We start from the raw sequence: 22,334 nt of genomic DNA on the forward strand, positions 1-22,334 counted from the left end.
TGTAGGATTTCCTGTAACTACTTCTCCCTCTAAAATTTATGGTTGAGGTTTGAGCAGGGACTGAAGAGATAGCTAAGGTTCTGAAGGAAAATGAAAAGAAGTTGGTATACACTAGATAAGAAACAAGCTAAGGATGATGATGTTTTATTCTTCATCAATTTAAAAAAAAACAAAAGAAACAGAGTTTCTGTGTTTTCTATGCAGGGAAAAAAGAAGAGATTGGAAATGCAGTGGTGCAGGTATGGAATGGAGAGTTTGGGGGATGAATGGTGGCATGGAGGTCCGCAGGTCCTCTGGACAAATTTCTAGCCCTCATATTCTTTTCTGAACTTGATTTCGATCTCTCTGTGGTTTCTACAGGAGCCTCCTATAAAATGCACAGAGCTTCCTATAGGACGCATAATTTCTAGAACAAGTGAGACCAGGGCCTGGGAAAAGACAATGGCGATGGAGAAATGATCTATCAGGGGTGTATTCAACCTAGCCATGTCCTTTTTTCTTCTGTGACCCTCCTGCAATCTGCAATACATTCAAAAGAAGTTAGTTTTTTGTTTTTTTCTCTGTTTTTTTTTTTAGGAGACAGTTGGGGCGCCTACAGGAGATTTTCACCCTCACTGCCTACCTTGGGTGCCTCCAGGAGGTTTTCACCCAGGGATATTTTATTCTTTTTTTGTTTTTTTCTTTTTCTGCCCTTTTTTTTGTGTTTAGGGTGTGGCTGGAGTGGAGGCAGGGACCTGCTCCACTACCAACACTGTCTTACTCAATTCTCAATGAATTCTTGCTTGGAGATGGGCTTCCTATAGATCTTCAACCAATGCCCATTGACAAGCACGAGGATGGCTTCCTCATCGATGGTCTAGATCAGAACTGAACCATTGTCATTGCACTTTTCTACTATGTATGGTCCCAGCCATCTGGTCCTCAGTTTGCCCTTGAAATCTTTATACCTTGAATCATACAATAGTGCCAAATCTCCTTCTTAGAATTGTTTTTCTTTGAGGTGTCTATCATGCTATATTTTCCTTTGAAGTTGGAATAACTATGAATGGAGAAAGGCCTACAATCTCTGTTCATCCAATCCATTTAGCTGAAGTAACCTTTCCTTTTGTGCATGGCTGAGATCTAGGTCCAGCTGAGTTGCCATCCTTAGTGTGTTATATTCAAATTCTATTGAAAACAAGGCCTTCTTCCCATAGACTAGCTCATAGGGTGTGAACCCTATGGTGGTTTTCCAGGTGGTGTTATAGGCCCAGCTGGCCTCAAACAATCGATCTTCCTAATCTTTTTTGCTGCTTCTCACTACCTTGGTCAAAATTCCTTCCAAAGCTCTGTTAGTGACTTCCACCTGCCCATTTGCTTGCGGATGATAAGGGGTGGAAGTTCTGTGCTTAATTTTGTGATGTGTGGGCAGGTCTTAAATTAGATTAGAGGTAAACTGACTCCCTTGAGCTGTGACTAATTCTTTTGGATAGCCAAACTTGTAGAATATATTTTCTCTCAAAAACTCAGCTACTTTTTCTTCTGTTGCTACCTTGATCACCTTTGCTTCTACCCATTTTGTCAGGTAATCAGTGCATACAATGATGTAAGATTTCTATTTTGAAAGAGGGTTGACAGGACTCACAAAGTCCATGCCCCACTTCTTAAATGGCTTGAAAGTCACTTGAGGTTGCAAGGGCATTTCATCTCTTGGAGTAGGTTCCCCATCCTTTGACATCGGTCACATTAGCTAATATATCTCTTGACATCTTGATGAAGAGTGGGCCAATAGTAACCTGCTTGCATAATTTTGAAACCAGTCTTCTTTGTTGCAAAATGGCCCCCACAGGACCGCTCATGATAGGTTAGGAGAATGTCAAAAAATTCCTCCTCCCTGACACATCACCTTAAAATTTGATCTGGGCCAAGTTTGAAAAAGTTTCCCCCAATCCAGGTGAATGGGGCACTTTTCCTCACGATCTTGCTCTTCTCTTTTGAGGACAGGTGTGGCGGAAACTGTGCTGAAACCAAGTAATTTTCTATATCAACAAACCATGGAGAGAGTACTGAGATAGCAAATAAGTGTTCATCTGGCATTCAATCATCCATCATTACTTCTTCAGCTGCAAGCAAATCTAGTCTAGACAGAAAATCAACAACAACATTTTCCTTACCTCGCTTATCAACAATGGTTAAATCAAATTGCTGCAATAAAAGTAACCATCTAATAATACGAGCATTTACATTTAGTTTGTTTATTAAATACCTAATTTCAGCATGATCAGTCTGTACGAATGTTTGATAGCCAGTGATGTAGTGTTTGAAGTTATTTAGGGAATGGACTACAGCTAGGACCTCCTTTTCGGTTACAGTGTAGTTTAATTCTGCCTTGGACAAGCTTTTACTTACAAAATATATGGCATAAGGCAGCTTCTCATCAATTTTCCCTAAGGTTGCTCCTATCACTTTGTTCGAGGCATATGTATGAATGTGGAAAGGTAGGGCCCAGTTTGGACCTCTCAAAATTGGGGCAATCACTAGTTTACTTTTCAAGGTATCCAGAGCCTCTTGACAGTTGTCAGTCCATATGAACTCAGCATCTTTCCCTAAAAGACTAAACAATGGAGAGGCTAGCTTATTGAAATCCTTAATGAATCTTCTATAATACCCTGCTAAGCCTAGGAAACTTTGGACATCTCTTGCATTTTGAGGAGGTGGGACCCTTTGGATGATGGCAATTTTGTTGGGATCCACTTGTAATCCTTGCTGAGAAATTGTATAACCTAGCACGATCCCTTCAGTCATCAGGAATTCACATTTTTCAGGACTGAGGGACAGGTTCATTTCAATTCACTTGTCTAAAACTTTTCCCAGGTTAGTCAAATCTTCCTAGAAGTTAGAACCATAAGGGGTAAAGTCATCCATATAGATTTCCATTGAATCATGAACCAGTTCAGCAAATATACTAAGTACTGCTCTCCGGAAAGTGGTGGGAGATTGCACAACCAAAAAGGAAGGACTTAGTATGCGAAAGTACCTCAAGGACAAGTGAAAGTGGTGTTATATTGGTCTTCTGGGCTGATCTGGATCTGGTTGTACCCGCTAAACCCATCTAGGAAGGAGAAGAATTTCTTCCTCACCAGGCCATCCAACACTTGATCTATGAAAGGCAAAGGAAAATGGTCCTTCTTGGTGGCCTTGTTTAGTTCTTGATAATCAACACAGATTCTCCACTTCCCGTTTTTCTTTTGCACTAGCACGAAAGGAGAGACCCATTCACTGTCAGAGATGGGGTAGATGAATCCTGCATCTAGTAACTTTTGCAGTTCTTATTTGACAATGTCCTTAAGGGCTGGATTCATCCTCTTTTGAGGCTACCTGACTAGTTTGCAATCTTCCTTAATGTAAATTTAATGAGTACAGACTGAAGGATGGACTCCCTTAATATCCTTATAGCTCCAAGCAAAAGCATCCGAGTGGTTTCTCAATAAACTACACAATTCTTTCTCCTGAGAGGTGGATAGGGATGAGTTGATCTTCAAGGTTCTTTCTAGGCCAAACTCCACATTCTTAACTTGGAGGGAAGCTGGATCAGCCACACAGAGATCAAATAAAGGGTTGGCTTGGGTTTCTTCCACTAGCTCTTCTAATGGCAACACACTAGGGGGTGGATTCTACATCAAGTCTTCAATAAGATCATCCTCGATTTGTGGGCCCCCCATGGTAGGTTCGACTGCACACAATGGTGAGGAATAGACTTCATCCTCATCCTCCTCCTCCAACTAAAGAGTTAAATCATGTTCTAACAAAGGTTGGGCAGGAGGATATAGGACTAGCTACTTGGACATATGCCCATTCTTGATTGTCATGTTCCCAACTTGACAACTAATGTAGGCATCTGCAGTAGCCAACCAAGGTCTTCCTAGGATGAGAGGATACCCAGTGAGCTTTGCCTTTAGTTGGAGAACCAAGAAATTAGCAGGGTACTCCCAAGAATCGATGGAGACCATTACATCTTCCACAATCCCTTCAAGGGTCACGGTGGAGCGGTCTGCTAATTGCAGTACTGTTGTGGTCTTTCTCAAGGAGACCTGAAGGTTGAGCTTGAGCATAGTGTCCCTGGTCATCACATTAATGGCAGCCCCTAGATCAATCAGGGTATGGGGGATTATGGTGCCATTGATGTGGACATCGACTACAGGACTTCCAGGGTCTAGATATTTCAGACAAATCACCTACCCCAACATCAAGTCAGACAGTTGTCCTATGACATTGATAGTTGGAGCATCTCTCTTGCGCCTGCCTGGGTGCCTGAAGCACTTCTCCTTAATCATCTTGTTGTATATAGGCACATCCTTTTTAGCTTGGAGAAATGGTATCTTTACACACAACTGTTTTAAAACTCCCAAAAGTTCAGTTTCTTCTGGGGTCGGTTGTGTGCTTCCAGTTAATCTCTGAGGAAAGGGTGGAATGGCCTTTTGTCTACCTTCCTGTTTTTCCTCATCCTCCTTAGGGGGAGGTTGTTTATCTAGGAGAACCTTCCCAGATCGTAGGTTAATCTCCTGAATCTCCACAGCATAGGTCGGGCATGAGGTTTCTCCACTATATACCTGCTAGGCATGTTTGTTATTAGGGTTTGGATTCGGTTGAGCAGGTATTTGAGGTTGCCTTGGTGGAGCATGAGGAAATGATTGTGGTTTAGCAGGTGGTGGAGGCAAAAGAGTGGGAGGAGAGTTGTACTGGAGCCTCCACCCCGGATGAGGTGCATTCCACTGAGGTTGTGGCTAAGCATAAGAGTGAAACAAATGAGCAACTGGTTGAGCATGGTATTGAGATGGATATGACCAAGGAGGGGGTGTGGACTACAAAGGATGAGCAGGGGGACCCCAAGAAGGCATGGAAGTGGCTTGATTGGGGTTGTAATAGGTCTAGGATGTCCCTTGCATTCCCTGCTGGTAAGTTCTGGGCCCATGTGGCCTCCTTTGGTTCATGAAATAGAGTGGTTTAGTGACTCCTTCGGCTACCTGATATGCAACTTTAAGTCCGGGCAAGGAAGGACACTGATTCGTAGAATGGTATTCTTCATAGACTGAACACACTTCTATAGAGTTCAATGGACATTTTTTCTGAGGGTGCCTTCTAGTGAACCTAGGACAAAAGATGGCCAAAGCCCTCTTGGATTCCTCTTGTTTGCTTTTGATATGCAAGGTATCCATTTGCATGGCAAGAGTCTACCTCATCTCACTCTTGAAATCTTCCAGCCGATTCTCAAATTCACTTCTAAGAGATGAACTGGATGAAGATGTATTGGCTAAAGGTTGACTTCCCCTACCTCTCTTTCTGGCTAACCTAGAATGGTTTCTAAACACAGTATTTATGTCATCATAAGGTAGTTGGTAGATGTCTCCCCCAGCCAGCAAATGGAGGGTATCTAGAAGGTCTTCAAGGACACCTCTAAGCAGGACCAACTTCAGATATTCGGGGTCAAGTGTGCGCCTAGCCCTTTTATAACTGAGTTGAAACCTCTCTTCATAGTCTTCTAAGGATTCATCACTTCCGATGGTCATTTGGAAGATTTCTTCCTTGGTATCCTTTGATCTACAGTAGTCCCGGTATTTGTTGTTAAAGGCTTGCTGCATCTGAGCATAAGTTGTGATGTTGTTTCTAGGTAACCCATGAACCAGTGCAATGTTGCATCCTTGAGGGTAGAAGGAAACAGTTTCAACTTCTGCTCATCTTCTACATAGTCATAGGTTTGACAAAGAACAGCAAATTCAAACAAGAAGGTATCAAGATCTTTGGTAGTTAATCCATGGAAGTGGGTAAGGCTGAAGGACTTATGTTTTTCATTTTAGCGTCCCCATTGGTCTCTCAGATAGGAAAGGTACCCTCTATTCTTTCCCCATTTCCTCTAATGTTTCTGTTTTCAGCCATGGTCTCAGGAGGAATTGTTTCTTGCTCTTATTTTGCTATAGGATCTTCGTATATCTCTAGTGGTTCGCCTATAGGTTCTTCTGGATCACTGCCACCAAAAAAGAGAGAAGAGTGACTTAGTGATGTGGTCGAGGTGTTGGGTAGGAATTTTCCTGAGTTGTCTCTGTTCCTACGAGGCATGAAAAGAAATCTCTTTTTAGGTGATTTTTGTTTTTTCTGCTTGTACCTGCAAAATTGAAATGGACAAAACAACAAATTGCAACTAACTAAAGTGAATCTTGCTGAAATGAAATTGTAGAATTGAAATGGAAGCAAGGAAATGACTAATCTACTTTGCTGGAAAGGAAATTGCAGAATTGAAATGAAAGCAGGAAATGACTAATCTACTCTTGCTAAAATGGAAATTGCATAATTGAAATGAAAGTAGGAAATGCCTAATCTACACTTGCTGAAATGAAATTGCAGAATTGAAATGAAACAACTACTCTACTTTTGCTGAAATAAACTACTTAATAGAATGTTGCAGTAGAAAATAGAAGAAAAGCAGTAATCACAAAATGCTCTGACGCTTCCACAGCAATAGCGCCAAAAAGTGGTGAGCACCAGTATTGCAGCAATAATGCTGCAACTCTTGGGGCTTCCTACTTTACTTTTATCAACCCAGTAGTTCGTAACAAACTTGGAAGCGACGGTGTTGTATGCACAAGTACTAGCTCTTACTGCAGGCTGTCACTTGTTAGCTGGCACATGTTTGCAAGAACCTTAAGCCAACTTTTATGAGTTCTCAGAAGAAGCTTTGACTGTGATGAAAGAAAACTAACTCTACAGGGGCTATTCTATTTGCAAAAAGAGAAGGAGAATTGAAATGTAACGCAAATCCTAGCAAACCCTAATTTACCTATTAACCCTACTTTTGCAAGAAAATAGATGAAAACTGAAGAAATGAGTGCCATTGACTACTGAAAAGGTAAATTTCATTTATTCAAGCTACTTCTGAAAAGAAATGAGAAGAAAACATATTTTTGTGCTTTTAAGTGTTTTTATGTGAAATTATTATGCTTGTGATTTATCTGGTTGTGATTGTGCAAAGGTTTGGTGGCAAAAGAAGATGGATTTGGTTGTTGCAGAGGTGGAGGAAGGTGTGGAGAGGTCCTAAGAAGCCCCTAGTACCCTTCTAAGGACTTTCATAGCAATTGGACTTCGAAAAATCACTCACGGGAAATTCTACAGGAGGTTGTAGGGGATCTACAAGAGGATCTACAGGAGGAGGCCGAGAGCTATTTTTGGAGTTTTGAAGGTGGAAAAATGATGGGAAAGGGTTACTGAAGGCTAGATGAAGGTGTTGAGGTGTCTGGAGCATGTCAAGAAATATTAAGAATGAACGTGATGGTTGGATTTGTTCAAATGGCAAGAAAGCAGCTTTATGGAGAAAATGCAGAAATTAGGGCAGATTGGTGAAATGTGCGAATGAGTTCGGAAATATATGAGAAGTGGGCTAGTGTTGGCTATTCTATGTATGTATGGTGAGCTGAGATGTCCTGTAAGATATCTACACATTTACTTATCAAAATTGACCAAAGAAAGAACTAACTATACCATGATAACATAATTTTGACTAGCTTGACCTAATTTCTGAGCTACAAATAGAAAATGTTGAATAGTAACTGATGAGCAGAAAGTCATGCAGAGAGATCTATGGGAAAAGAACAAGAAATTATCTAAGCAACTGAATCTGAACCAATATCAACTTTTCCAAATCAAGTTATCACACTAGCAGTTGCAAGGAAGAGCAAAAACTGTGTTTTTGGTGGCAACAATAGTGCCTTGACCTCAAATCATAGTCCCAGGAAGGCAGAAAGGAGATCAGGGCCTTATGTTGGCCTTTTTGAGTCTTATTCTGTCACTACAGTAACCTACTTAAGAAACTTGAAACAAAAACAACTATACTAATCATCAAAAGCAACCTAATCTAACAAAGTAAAATGAATCTATGCAACAGAAATTAACTCATGAATTGAAGCAAAAAAATATAAGTACACAGTAGGTGGCATTGGGCAGCTTGGGTTGGGCCCTAACCCAAGAGTTTCAACCCTCTGAAAGAGATCAGTGCTGGCACAAAAACTATTTCATCTTCATTATCAAAAATAACAGTTACATTACATAAATTGTTCTCAAAAAGGAACTTGAAAAAGAGCTGAACACAATGCTGCACAAAAGTGTGAAAATCTGTTAATAACTAGCTAACCTACTGAGGCTCTAAGCCTCATTATTTATACAAATGGAGTCCTCCAACAGTCCTCCTAAAATCAAGGAACTCGGGTTCCTACAACTGGAGATAAACAACAGTCCTACTTTACTTGCTCGGCTGCCCCTTGTAATCATCAATGTGGACCTTTGTGCTCCGAGTTGTTGATGGAGGATTCAAGGAAAGGGGTCATAAATGAAGGATACACCCCCCCTACAAGTCCTCTTCCCTGTTCTCCTTGAGTTTTGGCTGTAATTTGCTCATAAATCCCTTGACTTTGTCCAAAATTGACCAAAAAATCTTCATAAGGCACATATTAGACTACATGGCAAAATGACTAACCCAATTCACTCTATTAACATAAATATATTCAAAAACATGCAATAAACTAATGAGAATGGTGGATTAAGTTGAAATAAGATGCAGAATGAGCCCATATAATTACCCATTTCTAGGGCTCATCAAATGATAGAAGCATTTAATCCTTCCTCATGAAGAGTTCGAAAAAGTCCTTTTAGACAAATGGTCTCATGCTAGAAAACAGGAGAATGAGACATGTTAGGGGTTATTTTCTGAAGGTATCTCCTTATTACAGGTTCATAGATGTATTCAAAAAGAGAAGATAATTGTGTCAATCAATCCTAATAGCAAGCATAATGTTATAGATGTTAAGTTGGAAAAAATATTACAAGTACCAACCAAACAAATGGAGCACATAGGTTAATAATGAGTAGGTGTAAGTTTACAAAGATTTGAGAATTTCTATGGATAAATATGTATTGCATTCTGATTTTTATGCTTCAAATATGGATAATGTGGATGTTTTTTTGGGATACCCTTGGATAGAATTTGTTTTTACTATAAATATTAATGTACAAAAGAAATTACTGAAGCTCTGGTATAAAAAAGAGAAAATTACATTATAGGATATTTCCATTAATAAACAGGTAGAGTCCAGGGAGGCTAAAGCAAAAGATGTTGGAGGTACTGATAAATCAGATGAGGATTCTGTGGTTGAAGTAATACTGGAAGATAAGAAACAACTGTAGGCACCACAACATGTACCAGATACCCATCAAGCTCCATTAGATGGTGAATTAAAGAAAGATACACCATTGGTTAAAACTTCAGCATATCACCACCCACATTACCCAGTAAGAAAACAACCAACAAGATGGCAACAAATTAGCCACAAGGTTAACAACCCCTACACGACAGATAGAGACGTGTGAAGATCCAACCAAAGTACATCAATACAGAGGAACCAGCAGGATCAACTCCCAGCTCAAGTGAGCAAGGCACCATCTAGATCGAGTAATCACCTGTCTCTGGGTGGCTAGATGCACGTGCATGGTACCAGTCGACTACTCTTTTGAGTAGATCTTATTATTTGTGTTCTTCTTATGTTTTGGGGAAGAAACATGTTTAAGGGGGGTGAAATGTAGTATACTTAGGGGGAATAGTATGGGGTACAGAGGAAGGTACCCAAGGGAATAATGTAATAATGGGATGGGCCATAGTTAATAAATAAAGTGGTTAACCTGCATCATGTAAGGGACCACAAGTAGTTAGCAATAATGTGATAAGCTCATGGTATTAGATATATGGTATTGAGAGAACCATGGTAATGACCCATGGTATTGTATGTATGAATCCTATATAAAGGCTAGAGACTCCCAATTGATATATGTCAAGGATTATTTTATTGGCAAGCATATGGCTTGTAATAGATCTTGCCTGCAAATATATGATAATAAAAATATACCTAGAAATAACAAGATTTGAACATACCCAAATATACCCAATAACTGTAAATAATCTTAAGAGAATTATAAACACAAAATATATAAATGCTTCTCTTTATTAATATCAAACCCTTGAGGTAGGGAAACACCATATGATCACTCCGTGAGGAAGCAAAACACTCCACAAGCCGTATGCTTGTCAATACAATAATCCTTGACATATCTCAATGTGGAGTCTCTAGCCTCTATATAGGCTTCATACGTACAATAACATGGGTCTCTCAATACCATATATCTAATACCATGGACTTATCACATTATTTCTAACTACTTGTGGTCCCTTACATGATGCGGGTTAACCACTTTATTTATTAAATATGGCCCATCCCATTATTACATTATTCCATTGGGTACCTCCCTTTGTACCCCATAATATTCCCCCTAGGTATACTACATCAATCCATTTAAACAAAAAATAGTGCTTTAATTCCAATCCAAGCATATTCAGGATCAACTAGATGTAAAGCATAAAACCAACAAAACCTTCCTAGACAATATTTTACTCTGCAATTTCTTGTTGTACAAATGACAAAATCTCAATCTTTTCACTCCAGTTCTATTAATGTTGTAGTAAGGCATATGAATGCCCCATAATTTCATCATAATAATCCATCAAGGTTCCACTATGGGTGCCAAATGTGCGACATAGAATAGCAAGCCTGTCACGAAACTCATGTTTGGATTTTGAAGATGCTCCAGTTGTTATCACTAACATCCTTCCAATTTGATTAACAGAACCTGAGACCACAGATCAATAATGGAATAATCTATAAAATGCTAAAAGTCATAGCCCATTATCAATTTCATTGGCCCCAATATCCACATTCTTGGTTTCCATGCTTGAATAGTTTCATTTTGACAAACTTTGGTTGTGTATTAAGTTTAGGTTTTTTGCATTGTTGTAGTCATGTAAATCTTGAAAAGTTATATCGAATTTACTTTCATCAATATTCTCAGAAATGTTTCTTTATTTTGATTATTCTAATCCAAGGAATGAATAATGTCCAAGGGCAACTTCATTTACATTGAAGATATTGTAACTCATATTATGTTCTGCTAACAAATTTGTAGGCACCTTCAAATATGACTAAGGTTCGTAAACTCTAGATTCTACTACCAAATCCTCATTTCTATTTAGATGTTTTCGACTAGATCCTTGTTCCACTCAAAAGGATCCATCTTCAACCGATAGAGCCACACCAACATCATCCCTAGATTCAAATTCTTCAAATTCTGAAGAGTGAGTTCTCCCATTCCATTCATATATGCTAGTACTTAAAGCATAACCTTTTTGTTCTAATAAATAATTTGTGTGAACTTGTGTGAACTTGTGTTGAGGTGTCAATTTCTTGTTTCTATGACTCCTTCAAGTTCCAATATTATTTTTCCTTCCTCGTCAAATTCTAGAAATATTATTTGAACTGGGATCTTCTGCAACTTTTGAATGAGTGGCCACACTTCTTCATCATTCTTCCATTCATCCCTTACTTTGTTTATCCAATCTAGTTGGATAATAGAAATAACACAAAACAATGCTTCCACATCCTCATCCTTTCTTAAAAATGCATCTGCAACAAAATTTTGCTTCCCTTTTTGTAGATGATTTCAAAGTCATAACTAGTGGACCCCTGCAGCTGTGTGCATAGGGTGGACAGAGTATGTAACACTTGGGAGATATTAATAAAAGGAGTTATTCTGCAATTTCTGTGTCTTTTTTCTATTGATGGGTTTGGATATATTATGTATGAATTTCCTTTATTATACTTATATGATGGGTGAACAATTGCAATTAGATTGAATAATTAAATGCAATTACAAATATCAGATTACGCAGTCGGCACACTGCCACAACAACATGAAAGTACCTGATCCACAGGTTAGGGTTGTGCAAAGGTATTGAAGGCCAGAATAGATGGTTTGTCTTATAAGCCCTAGAGTGAGACCACCTGCGTGAAGGCAAGGGTATAAGAAATCAAATGACATCACAACCATCTCAGGGTGCGGAAAATTGGTTCCAACATCCCCCACACTTCCTTGGGTGACACTTCGGTCCGTGCTCTGCGGGGTGATGCCGACAGGGCCAGTAGTGTAAGGATTTGTTTGGCTAATTAACACTGAACCTAGGTCAGGCCCCCTCAAGCCAAAAAATGGTTCCATTGCCGGGACCAGAATCTGCATAAGAGATGTGTGACGTCATATCACTGAAATCCAACTAAGAAGGAGATTGGAGACTGGTTCAATAGAAAGATCAAAGAATTCGAAACACAAGAGAACAGAAACCCATGACTAACAAAGGAACAATGGTTAGCTAGATGCCTATTTACAGAGATCCATGAGATCTTTTTCTTCTCCTTCCCTATTAAGCTATACCAGTGGATTGTGAAGCTAGAAGATAGCCAAGGAAGGTGGAAACTTGATGGTCCTATTGTGTGGACCCCGGAGCTAGTGCAAAGGTTGGAAGCATCGAAGGATAAAATCGCTCACATTGTCGATCATTGGCTCGATCACATCATAGGAGGATTTGTGACTGATTTCACGGTCGACACCTAAGTCAGTTACAGTGAGGCAGAGTGAAGCTTTTTCAAGGGACCGCGAGGTAAGTACGTAAAATATTTGAATACTTGGATTAAAATGCTATTATGCAAAAAATGGGTTATGTAGCTACCTTGATGTTTGGACTACGCGAAGTTGAAAAACTTACAAGAGCAAAGGAAAAAAGGGTCTGGAGTATAATCCCTTGATTTCACCTCCATGAGGTGACGAAGAAGGGATAGCGAAGGTTTCTCTGTGAAGAGCTATTCAGTTAATAAGGAAAGGATTCTTGCGAATACCACCTCCACCCACACCACCTCTAACTTTACCACTATTGGGCGCAGGATCCCCCAAGGGCAGTTTTGGGGCTAAAGTCCCATATTTTGATCTAATTTTGTAATCCAAATGTAAAGACTCTGAATTTTGTGGCCGTGGAGCGTGTAGGTGTTAAAGAGTGATAGGGTTTTCCACCCTTATTTTGGAAATGTACTGTCGGCTGTAAGAGATCTACCCATGGTCTATGGACCATGGGATTGTATAAATAGAGCTAAGCTCTAAGTAGTTAAAGAAATCAATGAAGAAATATCGAACATGTATGAGAGATAGCTCTGAAGTAGAAGTCTAAGTCTTGTGTCATAGTGTAGGTAAAGGCTCTGCAGCTGAGTGCGCGGACCCCTGCAGCTGAGTGCGCAGGGTAGGTCGAGTTTGTAATTGTTCGGAATTATGAATAAAGAGAAGTATTCAGAAATTTCTACATCTTTATTTCCTATTTATGCATCTGTTATATTGGGTATGAATTTCACTTATAATTCTTATATGATGCGCGAATGTATGTGAATGTATTGGTTAAGTGAACGCAAGTAAGAACATCTATTTATGCGAAGCTAACTAATAACTGCTAATAAGATAAGAAAGACACTTAGCCTAGTTGGGAGATATCGCAATTCATTTCCCTAGTAGCACAAAATGACTTCAGCCCCTGGTTAGGGCTGCATGGAAGCCGATTGCACCCTTTTGTGAAGGCATTGAAGGGTGGAACATAGGGTTAAGAAACCTACGCGAAGCCAGGTCTAGCTGGGATAAAACAACATCACAACCATGTCAAGGGTGCGGAAACTTGGTTCCAACATCCCCCCATATTGCATCAGGTGAGACTTTAGTACGCGCTCCGCAAGCTGATGTCGAAAGGGCCAGTAGTGTAGGGATTTGTTTGGCTAACTAATGATGAACATAGGTCAAGCCCCCTCAAGCCAGCAAATGGTTCTGTTTCCAGGACTAGAATCTGCATAAGATATGTGTGATGTCATATCACTCGAATCCAACTAAGAAAGAAATCAAAGTTTGGTTGGACAAAAGGATTCACGAGTTCATGGCACAAGAAAACAAAAACCCGTGACTGTCAAAAGAATAGTGGTTGGACCAATACCTGTATATGGAGATCCACGAAATGTTTTTCGCCTCCTTTCCTACTTAGCTATACGAGTGGATAGGGAAGCTAGCAGATAACCAAGGAAGGTGGAAACTTGAGGATCCTATTGTATGGACCCGAGAGCTAGTGTGAAGGTTGGAAGCATGAGAGGATAAGATCACTTGCGCTGTCAATCATTGGCACGGTCACATCATAGGAGGATTTGTGATTGAATTCGCAGTTGACACTTTAGTTAACTATAGTGAGGCAGAGCAATGATTTTTCAAAGGACCACGACGTAAGTACGTAAAATCTTTGAATACTTGGATTAAGATGGTGTTTTACGAAAAGTGGGTTATGCAGCTACCTTGATGTTCGGGACTGCGCAAAGCAAAATATTTTACAGAAATGAAGGAAATAATGGTCCAGAGCATAGCCCCTTGATTTCACCTCCACGAGGGGGCGAAGAAGGGATCACGAAGGTCTCTCTGTAAAGTGTTATTCAGTTGATAAAACAAGGATTCCTGTGAATACCACCTCTGTCCACACCACCACCGACTTCACCGCCATCACCTCCAACTTCACCCGTACCACCTCCACCTCCACCTCCACTACGATTCAGTATGGCAAACACAGTGAAGTTTCCTTTGTTCAAAGGCTTGGTAGATGAGGACCCGAACCAATTTTGGTTCATTGTGAGGGTTGTATGGGAAGCTCAAGGTGTTACAAATAACCATATAAAGAAAACGAAACTAGTTAGCGCTCTGCATGATCACGCAAAGACCTAGTATATTAAGTACTCCAACGATAACCCGAATGCAAAAGTAGTGGACATCCAAGTAGCACTAAATAGGGAATTTAGCAGGCCTAAATTTGAAGCATAGTCAATTGTGGGATTCAAAGAGATCACGATGCAACCAGGCGAGATGCCTTGGTAACTGGCTCAGAGGCTTAAATTTATGATTTGCAAAGTCAACGTGAACTTGACAGATGGACAACATCGCTAGTGGTTTGTGGCTTCACTACTACCACACTTAAGGAGTGCGTTGTCACAGAAGAAGATAACAACTCAGAAAGAGGCCTTGGAGATTGTCATGAGACTACATGAGACTCTGATGCAGGATCATAATCTAGGATTCCAACAAGTCCATGCACAGCTGAAGAATCTGTGCCTTGAGATGCAATGTCTGAAGCAAGACAAGACGGTTCAGCCACAGGTACGCGAAGAGGTATGGTGTTTGAAATGCAAGAGTTAGGGTCATGAAAAAGACCACTGCCCGGTCTTTACAAATTACCTTGCAGGAGGAGGACCAATGCCTTTAAGGCCGGAATCTCAAGAAGAACCTAGTGCGGCACCTGTGTTATGGTGTGCTATCTGTTAGGTAGCTAGAAATGTTAAGCTATGGTATGTTCTATGCTAGAGAAATTATTTAAATTTTCACAGTTAGCAATCACATCAGCATTTAGATAAACTGCAAATAGAACATAAATATAAATCGCAGAAGACAAGCCAAGACAAGAGGACACAAGATGTGGCACAAGCCAGGGACAAACCCCACAATGTGTGGGGAAACCCTTTGATCAAATCTTCTTTTATCTTCAAATTTCAGCAGAGAAAGAGAGAGAGAGATAGTACATTTACAACAGAAGTCAACACTTTGACTTATCTAGATTTAGCATAGATCGTTTCGTATAATGATGAGATCAATTGAAGACATTCTGCTTCAATTAAATCTCCAAGGTGATGGCTTCACCTATCGTAGTGCTGCACCTCGTCCAATGCTAGATCTAGATGACTGAGTTGCTCTCATCTTTATGCTGCTTATGATGCTGTATCTTTCCATGGTCTCATCCACCATCAAGTTAACCATGCTCATGATTACATTTACTATGATTTTGTCCATGCTCCATGCATCGTTATGTTTCCCATGCACATGATTACATTTACCATGATGCTCATGATCTCATACATCATGCATCATGCTGCTCATACTGCCCATATGCATCATGCTGCTCATATTTCCATATAAGTATATATGTCCATTTGCAACGGATGTGTTATATATCAGTCTCCGCATATACATAGCAGTGTATTGCCATGACTGTATTGTATACATGAGATGTGTATACATAACAACGTTGAGTTTTCTACATATACATAACAGCATAATAGTTTCCATCATAGAAAAATGTATCGATTGTCTACTCAACGTGTAGAGACTGCGTGGTAAGTTCTTTATTGAACAACGTATAGGTAATGTGGATAAAGTCCAGTGTATTGATTGTGTGGTCAACGTGTATTCATTTCCTTGATTGCCTAGCATGTATTCATTGCCTGCATGTTATATCATTTCCTGCATATATGATCCATAATGAACAACGTGAATATAACCTTGACTGCCTAGTGTGTATTCATTGCCTCCACTACCCATTGTGTATCTACCTTACCTTGCTTTGACTGTGTCACTTATTGTATATATCTGCGTTTCATAATATCATGACTGCGTTCCATAATGGATTCCATGCACAGTGTATAGGTCTCACCATGAACAGGCCTACGCTATTCAGTTGTTCCTTATGACTGCGACATTTTCTATATGATTCATCACATTGACTATCTTGCGTATGAGTCTCCCTGATCTGCGTATCAATGTACAGCATACAAGTCTTCCCTGATCTGTGTATTAATGTCATCATAAGTCTTCCCTAATTGTTGCTGAGGTACTATCACCCTTAGAGTGGGATAGGGTCATTCCCGGAAGGCCACGAGTAAGGCTCTCAACCTGCTCCTGCACAACTGTAAGGGTCTCAGTATCGTCAAGATCGCGAATAACAACTCTCCTAGCAGGCTCCACTGCCGGGGCAGCAACTGGCGATCTCGGACGAACTGCTGGACGAACAGGACCAATATCTGCATGCACCCAAGAGTACAATTAAAAGTCTTGATAGAATAAAGCACAGCAACATTATGAATAAGAACAGTAAGCAATAATATGGTCAAGAAGTTTACCAATGGCGCCCCACTGTTCACCATCCGGTAGCACCAAATCCGGATCACCTCGGAAATCCATACCCACATATGGATACTCGAAAAACGCCATCTCCTGGCACTCGAACCACCTAAAGAAGGCCTCAGTAAAAGTAATCTGAGGTTGACCAGCATGCCTAGACATGTGGTCGACCCACCTCTGCATACGTGGCTCGGTCGGAGAAGGCAAGTCGAGTATGATGTACTGAGGTTGCATCAGTGGGATTTTCTCCAAGGCGAAGGCAGTCAGAATAGAACCAAATCCAAAGTTCTTTAGTTTCCCGTCCTTTACCTTGGTCAATTGACTTTTCATCTGAACAAGTACTGCATCACACCAGTTGAATACTTTCGGTTGGAGACACTCCAAGGCGTGCTGCATATAAGACCTGTTGGCAACATGTAGAGCTGCACTACCAGCCATCCTACAAATAGTGAACAGAATGGACCTGAGAGCCCGATCAGTAATCTCACGGATAACAATCTTGCCGTCTCTGCTCGGCTGAGAACCTTCCCTGCAATACTGGCGGACATAATCTCTGGTGGAATCAGTCCCCCGGGCCGTACCTGACAAGGAAATGGGGGCACCTCGTCTTGACAGTCCAGTCAAGAAGTACATGTCCTCTATGGTCAAGGGGATGGCCTTTCCCCTAATCTGGAACACTTGGTTAACAGGATCCCAAGCATCAAGCATGTACTGCAGCAAAGAAATTTGTGCTCTCATACTAGAGATACGGAAGAACTTCAGCAGGCCACATTTCCACAACGCGTTCACCGTGACAGGGTCATGGAGGGCAATCATGTCCTCCTCTTCATGTTCTCGTTCTCGCCACGTAAGGGACATTTTTTTCAAAGTTCCCTGCAAAAAAAGCAAGAGAAAGAGTAAGTTCCTGATTTTGATGAAAAACTGGCGAAAAAATCATCAAAAAATGACCTAAAAAACTCAGTTTTTGAGCCCAGCGCAGGAAGAGAGTCTCCCACCTGCGCTGAGGGTCAGGTTGCCTTAAGGCAGCTTGACCTTCAGCACAGGTTTTGAAAGGGGAAACTGCGCTGGAACTAGGGCGATTTTGCAAAACCCCTGGGGCTCAGAAATACTGGAAAACAGGCATGAAACAGGAAAATGAAACCATGAAAAGAAAGAGCTAGGGTTTAGCTCCTACCTGGTCCAGACGGCGCCGAAAATCGTCCGCAGAATCTCCCGGAATCAGCTGGTGAAAATCAAGGGGGAAGAGGCACCTCCAGAGCTCCAACAAACCAAATGCAAATGAAATGGTAAATGAGAGCAATTGAAAATGCAGTACTATACTTGAAAAGAGAAAAGCTAGTAATGGTAAAAAATCAAAATTTGACCATATAACCGAGCAGTTTTAGCACATAGTTCATGCTCGTTAAAAAATAAACATAAGATCGAGCAGTTTTACCGCGGAATTTATGCTCGTTAAAAAATAGAAAAGCGAGATCCGAGCAGTTTTAGCACATAGTTCATGCTCGTTAAAAAATAAACATAAGATTGAGCAGTGTTTTGGCGCATTCAAGCTCTTTAAAAAATGAACCCAGTACCGGTAAATAACCATTTGTGATCGTAAAATTATTAGCCATAAAAAGCCTTGGTCGTGTTTGCACCCGCCACCTCCATTCCATTTGGCCAATCGTTCACCTCCATATGATTGTTTACCCATTTTGAGGAACAGCTGCAAAGAGTGATTTCACCTAGCCATCCTTGTGACACTGCCGTGATTGGAAAATTCCAACCTGTACCTGGAATCTGCTGCTATCCCTGTTTATCACTCGTTCCTCAAAAGACGAGTCTTCTTTGAGCTCTTTTCATCTAACTCGTAAAATATGAAAAGTTTGCCGAGTTTTGGCCTTCCAGCTCGTTAAAATGACCGGAAGAGCTATCCCTCCTCTAGATTTTAATCTTTTTGGACCTGAGGGATTATTGCACAAAAAGGTCAAGCGCTTGTTTTATTCGGCTCGTTAAAGTTATCGAAAAATCATCCCTTCTGTATTGTTTTATACTTTTTCGGACTTAAGGGATTAGATGACGAAAAAGGAATTTTGGAGTTAACTTTCTGTACCTTTTCAGACTCTCTAAAAATGAAAAGGACCAAGTTTTCCTTGTCGTTAGACTCGTTAAAATGATTAAATAGCGACAAACTTGTCTTTAGACGAGAACGAGTTTCCCTATCGCTAGGCTCGTTAAAACATAGCGATGGGCTTGCCCGAAGGGCAGGTTATAGAACAAGCATATGTTATCCTCCTCAAGCTTGACAAAAATAAAGAAGTACTGGTCAGAAATGACTGGGGAAAAATTGGGAGAACCTCAAAGCTTTAATGGTAGCAAGTCGCTCTTGAACATGACACTTTGTCCTCCGTATCACATCGGGTTGGGTTGTTTCATTCACCGGTCTCATCACCATGGTCCTCGCCAAACCATCCACATTTGGGGTAATGCTACCGATCCATCACATCAGTGTCGTTATATGTTCAAGAGATGTTGTTCAGAAAGAGTCAACCGTGTCCCATCCACTGCCATACATTATCCTTCATCCACCCATGATCGCCACCCTAAATCATATTTCACAGATTGTTTTCACCTCCACTAAAATAATTAGCTCCGTTGCGTGTCACTGATGTGGGATTCATTAAGGCCCTCCTTTGACGGATCGCTTCTTGTCGACTTCAGCTCATTATCCAAGAAGTTGATCTAGGAACAACCCCCCCAGTACTTTGAAGCTTGCATGCCTCAATGGCAAGTTTCTCACTTCAGGTGACAGGTATACATCAATGACCTTTGACCAGAAGATTTTGCGTGGTTTTCGACGCCAAGTCCTTTATTCACACCACGTGAATTGTACTGTAGTACCTTGAGGGTCATTGTCATTATTGGTGATTCCTCTCGCGCTTGTTAACGGTTTACATTATTGACCGGTAATCAAGCGATGTCTTTCCATGTTTGACTTCAGCGCAATTCTCACATGGATCGACTTGTACTTAGAGTGAAGATCGAACGAGTTTTGAAGACCCCGGATCTAGTTTCATCCATCCGGGCTGCAATATATATTCAGGAAATATAAAGACATTTGATATGTACATCATTGCAGCAGATGATCATCCTACTCAAAGGATGATAATTTCAGCAGAGAATTATCAGTCTACCATCAGACGATCGTCTGTTCTATACTCAAACCAACAGCACTTCCTTACATTCACAAGATTCCAGCCCCCCTAGACCTCATGAGAGAGCTCTATATATAGGAGTTTTGGAGAAAGGATGAGTCAGCTTGAGGCTGGCATGAAGCTGACTAGTGTCCTCTCCCACTTCAGTTATTCTTCAGTTCTTGAGTCCACTTGGAGTTTCTTGCTTCCACTTGGAGATCTAGATCCTCTTACTCATCACAAGGTGAATTCCCTGATCCAAGTGTCATTTTGGAAGCTTCCTGGGCATTTGACACCTTGCAGAATGACTGTGCCACTTGGCCAATCTCGCCCAACGCAGGTAGCCTTCATTGCTTTTGACATTCAGCGCAGGTACAGAGTGGAGCAGTTGACATTCAGCGCAGATGCTCAATGGAGCAGTTGACATGATCCATAATTTGCTTGTTTTTGAGTGTTTTCAGGTGGAGAACTGATATTTAGTGCTGTGGTTTGCTGACCTTGTTCCTCTAGGGGTAGGAACAACATGTTTAGGGACTTTGGATCCCTCAGATTATTGAAATTTCATGCTTCATGCTGTAAGGCACAAAAATGTCTATAACAGTTGCCCCCTAAAGTATGAGGTCGTTTATCGGGTGAAATGCTTTATCTGGAGGATCCGAAGTTCATTCAATCGCTGAGAGGTGACCTGTAATAAAATACAATACATTATGATTCATTCTGCTTTCATGATCTAGCTGAGGCGGGCATTCCCATGCTCAGCTTTATAAATTCATTTTGGTACATAGAACAGACGATCGTCTGATGGTAGACTGATAATTCTCTGCTGAAATTATCATCCTTTGAGTAGGATGATCATCTGCTGCAATGATGTACATATCAAATGTCTTTATATTTCCTGAATATATATCGCAGCCCGGATGGATGAAACTAGATCCGGGGTCTTCAAAACTCGTTCGATCTTCACTCTAAGTACAAGTCGATCCATGTGAGAATTGCGCTGAAGTCGAACATGGAAAGACATCGCTTGATTACCGGTCAATAATGTAAACCGTTAACAAGCGCGAGAGGAATCACCAATAATGACAATGACCCTCAAGGTACTGTAGTAAAATTCACGTGGTGTGAATAAAGGACTTGGCGTCGAACACCACGCAAAATCTTCTGGTCGAAGGTCATTAATGTATACCTGTCGCCAGAAGTGAGAAACTTGCCATTGAGGCATGCAAGCTTCAAAGTACTGGGGGGGGGGTGTTCCTAGATCAACTTCTTGGATAATGAGCTGAAGTCGACAAGAAGCGATCCGTCAAAGGAGGGCCTTAATGAATCCCACATCAGTGACACGGAACGGAGCTAATGATTTTAGTGGAGGTGAAAACAATCTGTGAAATATGATTCAGGGTGGCGATCATGGGTGGATGAAGGATAATGTATGGTAGTGGATGGGACATGGTTGACTCTTTCTGAACAACATCTCTTGAACATATAACGACACTAATGTGATGGATCGGTAGCATTACCCCAAATGTGGATGGTTTGGCGAAGACCATGGTGATGAGACCGGTGAATGAAACAACCCAACCCGATGTGATACGAAGGACAAAGTGTCATGTTCAAGAGCGACTTGCTACCATTAAAGCTTTGAGGTTCTCCCAATTTTTCCCCAGTCATTTCTGACCAGTACCTCTTTATTTTTGTCAAGCTTGAGGAGGATAACATATGCTTGTTCTATAACCTGCCCTTCGGGCAAGCCCATCGCTATGTTTTAACGAGCCTAGCGATAGGGAAACTCGTTCTCGTCTAAAGACAAGTTTGTCGCTATTTAATCATTTTAACGAGTCTAACGACAAGGAAAACTTGGTCCTTTTCATTTTTAGAGAGTCTGAAAAGGTACAGAAAGTTAACTCCAAAATTCATTTTTCGTCATCTAATCCCTTAAGTCCGAAAAAGTATAAAACAATACAGAAGGGATGAGTTTTCGATAACTTTAACGAGCCGAATAAAACAAGCGCTTGACCTTTTTGTGCAATAATCCCTCAGGTCCAAAAAGATTAAAATCTAAAGGAGGGATAGCTCTTCCGGTCATTTTAACGAGCTGGAAGGCCAAAACTCGGCAAACTTTTCATATTTTACGAGTTAGATGAAAAGAGCTCAAAGAAGACTCGTCTTTTGAGGAACGAGTGATAAACAGGGATAGCAGCAGATTCCAGGTACAGGTTGGAATTTTCCAATCACGGCAGTGTCACAAGG

This window comes from Pinus tabuliformis, chromosome 1_2, assembly GCF_031772625.1.
Source record: "Pinus tabuliformis cultivar Carrire ecotype Pingquan chromosome 1_2, CPIR1, whole genome shotgun sequence".
Classification (NCBI taxonomy): Eukaryota; Viridiplantae; Streptophyta; class Pinopsida; order Pinales; family Pinaceae; genus Pinus; species Pinus tabuliformis.